At 43.3% G+C, this 7,626-nt stretch overlaps 1 non-coding gene across 1 annotated transcript; it reads right to left on the minus strand.

Moving 5' to 3' along the window:
* Positions 1-5,975: 5,975 nt before the first annotated feature.
* LOC120254545 lies at positions 5,976-6,081 on the minus strand. The gene has a single exon (XR_005534651.1). It is a non-coding gene; the product is annotated as a small nucleolar RNA R71 (small nucleolar RNA).
* Between the last annotated feature and the right edge of the window lie 1,545 nt (positions 6,082-7,626).

A 7,626-nucleotide genomic window follows, 5' to 3' on the forward strand; every position in this document is an offset into this window, starting at 1 on the left:
GGGAACCCCTCCATATTGATTGAAGGAGATCCCGAGCTTGAATGTACACTGAGAAGAAAAGGTAAAGAATCTATGCATGAACAAGCTAATCTAAATAATTTGGAAGTAGAAGAATCTATAAACATGGCAGAACAGAATTAGCAATAGAGGACATTATCCGATTATGCTAGACCTTAGTATTGGGGACACAATCTAGCATTGTACGTCCCCCGATTACAGCTCAGAACTTCGAGCTGAAGTCGACATTATCCCAAAAGCACGGGCGTGGATAATTCCTGCAGATATTGGCAGATTATTCCGAAAGCACACAGGGGCATGGACTCGCCCCTGTGGGTGACCATGTGAATATCGCATGGGCATGGGTAGTTTTCGTATGCCCGTGCGAATCTTTGTAGAGGAGCTCTCTCCATCCCGAGAAGACACAAAGGCGTGCACTTGCCCTTGTGAGTTGGTCCTGTGAATGTCCACGCCCGTGCAGAACACTTAGTAATTTTTCTCGGATGTCCAGAGCAACCGTAGGGGCGTGCGGCTGCCCCTGTGGGACGGGCGCACAGGCTTGGCTATTTTTCGCACGCCCGTACGAGAGCATTCAGAGTTAGTGAGTGTTTTCCCGAGATAGTACAGGGGTGTGCATCTGCCACTGTGGGGCTTTCCTGTGGAGACGTGCAGGCGTGGGTAATTTCCGCACGGCCGTGCGGATGTATAGAACGCCAAGAGGCGCTAGTCCTTTTAAAAGGATTATCTCTTCTCTTCACCCTCATATTCTCCACTTGTCTGAGAGCACTCATATATTTTTTGCGACATCGTATCTCCAACTTGGAAGGATTTTGCTTGGTTTTCTGACCGTTTTCAAAGCTTTCTCATTTGAAATCAACGGTAAGCCCTATCTTTGATTTCCTTCACAAATTCATGATTTTCATCGATGAAACTAGTCAATAATGCTTCCTTTCTTCAATTAGAATGTTTATCTATATTTAGAATGAAGTGGAAGCATTATAATGGTGCATTTGTGGAGTTTGAGGCGTGGCCATGCGTTTGTTCACGCCCCGTGGATCCACACGACCTTGTGGATTTCTGCAGCTATCTTTACTTAAGTTGTTTGATCGACTCTCTTTCAATTTTTACAGATTATGACACCTCGGTCAAAGAAGCGGATAAGTGCTTGTGTAATAAGAATACGAAGTGTTCTTTCCTTGTGTTGGGCATTAATTTTCTCGGGTTTTAACGCTAATATGTGTGTATTTATGTTACTTTCATGCAGGTAGGGTTGTCAGGACGAATATGAGAGAAAGAAGCCAATGTGGGTCGTAATGCACCAATTTGGAGGAAATCTTGCTAAGGTTCAAACGCGAAGACATATGTTGAGTTCGAGATGCGGGAATATGTGCCAACCTCCTCGTATTCGAGTTAGCACAACTATTTAGAGGGGCACAAGGGCAGTCACATTCAACCATTCTGAATTGTGCATATAGAACAAGATCTTCACCAACATGTCCGTTATTAAAGAAGCAAAGCGATCCATGACGCAAACGTGTAATCGTTTGCATTATCTTGATGAAAGGATTGATTCAGGAGTATTTCGGGCGGTACTGTAGCAGGGTACTGTAGCAAGGATACTATACCAGCATTGTTCATGGCCAGCCGAGAAAACAGGAAAACTGAGAATCCACATGAGCGTGTGGAAATTCTACACGCCACTGTGAAAAATCCACAGGGGCGCTCACACGGGCGTGTGAAATCCCGATTCCAGCCCTTTAAAAGCAGATTTTAGCCCCGATTTCAGCATTCTTTTCTCCATCTTTTCCCCAACTTGGGAGAGGGATGCGGCTAGGGTTTTAAGAGGTATTGGCTAGGCCTTTGGGGAGGTTCTACTAATCCGACATCGCGCAATGTTTGAAAGTAAGTTAGTGGTAGAGCTTTCGTCAACACCGATCCGGCGAGGTGTATCCTAGGCCGGACAAAGAGACCCTTGAGACAAGTAGAGGATTCTCCACAAGACCATCACCATGACTAATGAGGGGGTTTTCTATGGATGCTTTGTTTTTACATTCGATTTCATTGATTGTATATGGCTCCATGGAGACCTAAACCCCTAGTGGATAATTGGGTATTTGTGAACCCTAGGATGTATTCGTTTTATTAAATCTCTTTATTATGCTTTCAATTAATTGATGTTTATTGTGAGTTCTAATCTTGCATGGTTGATTGTTTGAATACTCCCCTAGAGTGACACTAGGGCTGAGAGTTCTTCTTGGTAACTTTTGTGAGTGAGTGACACACCATGAGAGTTTGACAAAGCTAGATTGGAGAGGGCTGAGAGGGTGAGTCGAGAGGTAGCAGAGCGTCACCTTTCCCTCCGGTGTGATCTATCCTACCTCCACGTTCCAACAATTCTTTGCAACTATAGTAGAGTGAATGGGCTAAGGGATGCCCTTCCGCTGGGGCTTAGTTACGAGTGCAACGGAGTGAAGCGTTGAAGTGATTTTAGCATCTAGGGCTTAATTGTGGCTAGGGATCTTTCACCCGGACCAAAGGGTTAGGTCTATACATTGGTATAGGGTTTATCACTTGGAATCCCTAGAGCTTATTGCAATTATATACGAGTGCGAGGTGATGAGATTATAAGATTTCTCCTCCGGGACATGTATAGAGTTAGGCATGGTTGACCTTAGATTTGGGACTATGTAATTAAGGATTTCCCTGACTCACTATTGCATTAATAAGGAAGCATAATAGAGGTTTCTTGCACTTGAAACGATTGTCCTAGGCGGAACAATATCCGGGTACCCCATCTTTATCAATTGCCGTACCTTCTCCTTTACTTGTGCTCTCTTTCTTGTTGTTTTTACTTCTGAGAATTGAATCTTGTCACACATATCATTATTCATCTTCCACATTAGTTAAGAAACAACTCAAATATCTTTATTCCCTACTCTCTGTGGAAATGATACCCACTCATCTGGGATTATTACTTTGACACCCATGCACTTGCGGCTCACACGCATATACGGACGTGTCAAGTTTTTGGCGCCGTTGCCGGGGAGTAGGAGTTTAGAGATACTTTGCACTTTGTTTTCTTAGCTATTCATTTATTCATTCTATTTCGTATTTTCTTATTCTATCATCGTTCTGATTTCTTTTTATTTCTTTTTGGGTGCAGCTCCAGCTTATGATCCGAGAAAACCTCTCCATACTGATTGAAGGAGATCCAGAGCTCAAATGCACAAATAGAAGAAAAGGGAAAGAATTTATGCAAGAATAGTCTTATCTAGCTGATTTGAAGTAGAAAAATCTGGAAACATGGCTGAAAAGAATGAGGAGTAGCGGATATTATCCGATTATGCCAGACCTTCAGTATTGGGGACATAGAGAACTTCTTTGAAGTGTCCGAAATGCTCAAGATCAATGGTGTTACGGATGATGCTATCAAGTTGAGGGCCTTCCAATTCTTCTTGAAAGGGAGAGTGATAAGTGCTTGTGCGATAAGAAGACAAAGTGTTCTTTCCTTGTCTTGAGCATTACTTTTCTCGGGTTTTAAAGCTAATATATGTGCGGTTATGTTACTTTCATGCAGGTTGGGTTGTGAAGCCGAATATGAAAGAAAAAAAGAAAATAAGGGTCGTACATGCACCAATTTGGAGGAAATCTTGATAAGGTTCAAACGCGAAGACACAGGTCGGGTTCAAGATGCGGGAATGTGTACCAACCTCCTCGTATTCAAGTTAGTATAACCATTTGGAGGGGCACAAGGGCAGTCACATTCAAGCATTCCGACTTGTGCATATAGAAAAAAGATCTCCACCAACATGTCTATTATTGAAGAAGCAAAGCGATCCACAACATAAACATGTGCCCGTTTGTGTTACCTCGATGAAAGCATGGATTCGGGAGTATTTCGGACCGGTATTGTAGTAGGGTACTGTAGGAAAATTGCAGCGAGAACACTGTACCAGTACTGTTCACAACTGGCCGAGAAAACAGGAAAACAGAGAATCCACACGGATGTGTGGAAATTCCATATGCCCGTGTGAAAATTATAAAGGGGCGTTCACACGGGCGTGTGGATTCGCGATTCCAACCCTTTAAAAGCCGATTTCAGCCCCGATTTCAGCATTCTTTTATCCATCTTTTCCCTAACTTGGGAGAGGGTTGCGTCTAGGCTTTTGAGAGGTATTGGCTAGGGCTTTGGAGAGGTTGTACGGCTTTGACATCATGCGCCGTTTGGAAGAAGGTTAGTGGGAGAGCTTTCGTCGGCACCAATCTGTCGAGGTGTATCCTAGGCCGGACAAAGGGACCCTTACGACTAGTAGAGGACTCTCCACAAGACCATCGCAACGACTTATGAGGGAGTTTTCTATGAATGCTTTATTTTTACATTCGATTTCATTGATTGTATCTAGCTCCATGGAGAGCTAAACCCCTAATTGGGACTTAGCTAGTTATGAACCCTAGGATGTATTCGTGTCATTGAATCTCTTTATTATGCTTGATTGTATGAATACTCCCCTAGAGTGACACTAGGAGTGAGAGTTCTTCTTGGAAACTCTTATGAGTGAGTGACACACCATTAGAGTTAGACAAAGCTAGATTAGAGAGGGTTGAGAAGGTGAGTCAAGAGGTAGCGGAGCGTCCCATTTCCCCTCCGGTTTGATCTATCCTACCTCCACGTTCCAAGAGTTCTTTGCGGTCATAGTAGAGTGAATGGGCTAAGGGACGACCTTCCTCTGGGGCTTAGTTGCAAGTGCAACGAAGTGAAGCGTTGAAGTGATTCTGGCATCTAGGGCTTAATTGTGGCTAGGGATCTTTCACCTGGACCAAAGGGTTAGGTCTATACATAGGAATAGGATTTATCATTTGGAGTCCCTAAAGCTCATTGCAATTCTATACGAGTGCGAGGTGTTGAGATTGTTCGATTTCTTCACCGGGACATGTATAGAGTTAGGCATGGTTGACCTTAGATCTGGGACTATGCAATTAAGGATTTCCATGACTCACTATTGTATTAATTAGGAAGCATAATAGAGGTTTCTTGCACTTGAAATGATTGTCCTAGGCGGAATAATACCCGGTTACCCCATCTTTATCGATTGCCTTACCTTCTTCTTTACTTGTGCTCTCTTTCTTGTTGTTTTTAGTCATGAGAATTGAATCTTGTCACACATATCACTATTCATCTTCCACATTAGTTAAGAAACAATTTAAGTGTCTGTATTCCCTATTCTTTGTGGATACGATACCCACTCATCTGGGATTATTACTTTGACACCCATGCACTTGCTGTGTACACGCATATTTGGACGTGTCAAGTTTTTGGCGCTGTTGCCGGAGAGTAGGCGTTTAGAGATACTTTGCACTTTTTTTTCTTAGCTATTCATTTAGTCATTCAATTTAATATTATCTTATTCTATCATCGTTCTGATTTTTGTTTCCTTTCTTTTGGTGCAGCTCCACGTTATGACCCGAGGGAATCCCTCCATAATGATTGAAGGAGATCCCGAGCTTGAACATACACTTAGAAGAAAAGGTAAAGAACCTGTGCAAGAATAGTCTAATCTAGCTGATTTGGAAGTAGATGAATTTGAAAACATGGCAGAAAAGAATGAGCAACAGCGGATATTATCCGATTATACCAGACCTTCAGTATTGGGGACACAATCATGCATTGTTCGTCCCCGATTACAGCTCAGAACTTTGAGCTGAAGCCGGCATTCATCCATATGTTGCAGTAATCCGCGCAGTTCAATGGTTTGGCCGAAGAAGATCCAAACAGTTATATAGAGAACTTTCTCGAGCTGTGTGATATCCTGAAGATAAATGGGGTAACGGATGATGCCATCAAGTTGGGGGCCTTCCCGTTTTCCTTGAAAGGAAGAGCGAAGCAGTGGCTACACTCATTACTTAGAGCATCAATTACCACATGGGAGGAGATGGTGGAAAATTTTCTTGGCCGTTATTTTCCTCCCGAAAATTCTGCAAAGCTTAGGAATGAGATCTCATCCTTTGTACAATTGGAATTGGAGTCCTATTTGAGTTGTGGGAAAGGTTCAAGGAGCTCCTGAGAAAATGCCCGCAACACGGATTCCCTTAGTGGATGATTATTCAGACTTTTTACAATGGTCTGAATCCAAGTACAAGGTAACTCTTGGATGTGGCAGCAGGAGGTACCTTAGGTAGCAAGACCCCCGGTGAGGCCCATCAATTAATTGAAGAAATGGGTTAAACAACTACTAATGGAATGCTAGGGAGAGGAAAAAGGTGGCCGGTCTCCATGAGATAAATACAATGACTTCGTTGCCATCTCAAGTGGATTCACTAAGTAAAAACTTAGATCTTCTCACTTCGAACAGAGTAGCGGTCGTGATTACTTGCACTGGGTGTGGTGGAGGACATGCTCCGTCTAATTGCCTAATATCTATTGGTGATGCATCTTCGGTTGAGAACGTCGATTTTGTAGGTAATAGCATGAGGACTCAAGGGAACACATACAGTAACACCTACAATACGGGTTGGAAAAATCATCCCAATTTCTCGTGTAGCAACCAAGGTCAACAAAAGACCATGGGGCCACTGGGTTTCTAACAACAAGGCCCAAATGTTGAAAACAAAGTTTCAGGTTTGGAGACCAGAATGACCGATTTGGAAAAGGCCTTAACTAGGTTTGTGCAATCGTCAAATACAAGGTTTGAATTAGTTGAGGCAACACTTTACAACCATACCGCCTCCTTATATAATCTTGAAAATCAAGTGGAGCAGATTGCGAAGTCTTTATCGGAAAGGCCACATTGAAGTTTGCCGAGCAATACCGAGACCAACCCTAGAGAGCATGTGAAGGTGATCACTTTGAGAAGTGATCATGAGGTCCACGGTAGGCTTTTGAGTTAGAATTCAAGTGAGCACACACCCGAGGTTATAGAGGTTGAAGAGGGAACAAGAAAAGAGAAGGAGGTAGCACCTCCACCTTTTCAAGACAAGGATCCCTTATCCTTCTAGATTGAAGAATGACCAAGGGGATAAACAGTATAAGAAGTTTCTGAGTTTGTTCAAGCAACTCCACATCAATATTCCTTTTGTTGAGGCATTGGCCCAAATGCCTAAGTATGCCAAATTCTTAAAGGACTTGCTGACCAACAAGAGGAAGTTGGAGGAGAGTGCTTCAGTGATCTTAGATGCGTCTTGCTCGGCGGTCTTGCAAAAGAACATGCTGAACAAGAAGAAAGACCTGGGGAGCTTCATCATTCTGTGTAATATCGGCAATCTAGGTGAAGAAATGGCATTGGCGGATTCAGCGGCTAGCATCAACGTCATGACATACACCTTCTTTCAAAAGCTAGGCTTGGGAGAGCCTAGACCTACTCAGATAACTTTGTAACTCGCGGACTGAATGGTGAGACATCCGAGAGGTATCATCGAGGACGTTCTTATCAAGGTAGATAAGTTTATTTTTCCGGTTGACTTCATAGTGCTAGACGTCGATGAGGATGCGGATGCGGATGTACCCTTGATACTTGGGAGGCCGTTTTTGCGGACTTCGAAGGCATTGATTGACATGGACGACAGAGAGCTAACTTTGAGAGTTGGAGATGACAAGCTCACATACCACCTTGCTGAAGCCATGCGGCATTCTCT

This window comes from Dioscorea cayenensis, unplaced genomic scaffold (genome assembly GCF_009730915.1).
Source record: "Dioscorea cayenensis subsp. rotundata cultivar TDr96_F1 unplaced genomic scaffold, TDr96_F1_v2_PseudoChromosome.rev07_lg8_w22 25.fasta BLBR01000483.1, whole genome shotgun sequence".
NCBI classification, from domain to species: domain Eukaryota; kingdom Viridiplantae; phylum Streptophyta; class Magnoliopsida; order Dioscoreales; family Dioscoreaceae; genus Dioscorea; species Dioscorea cayenensis.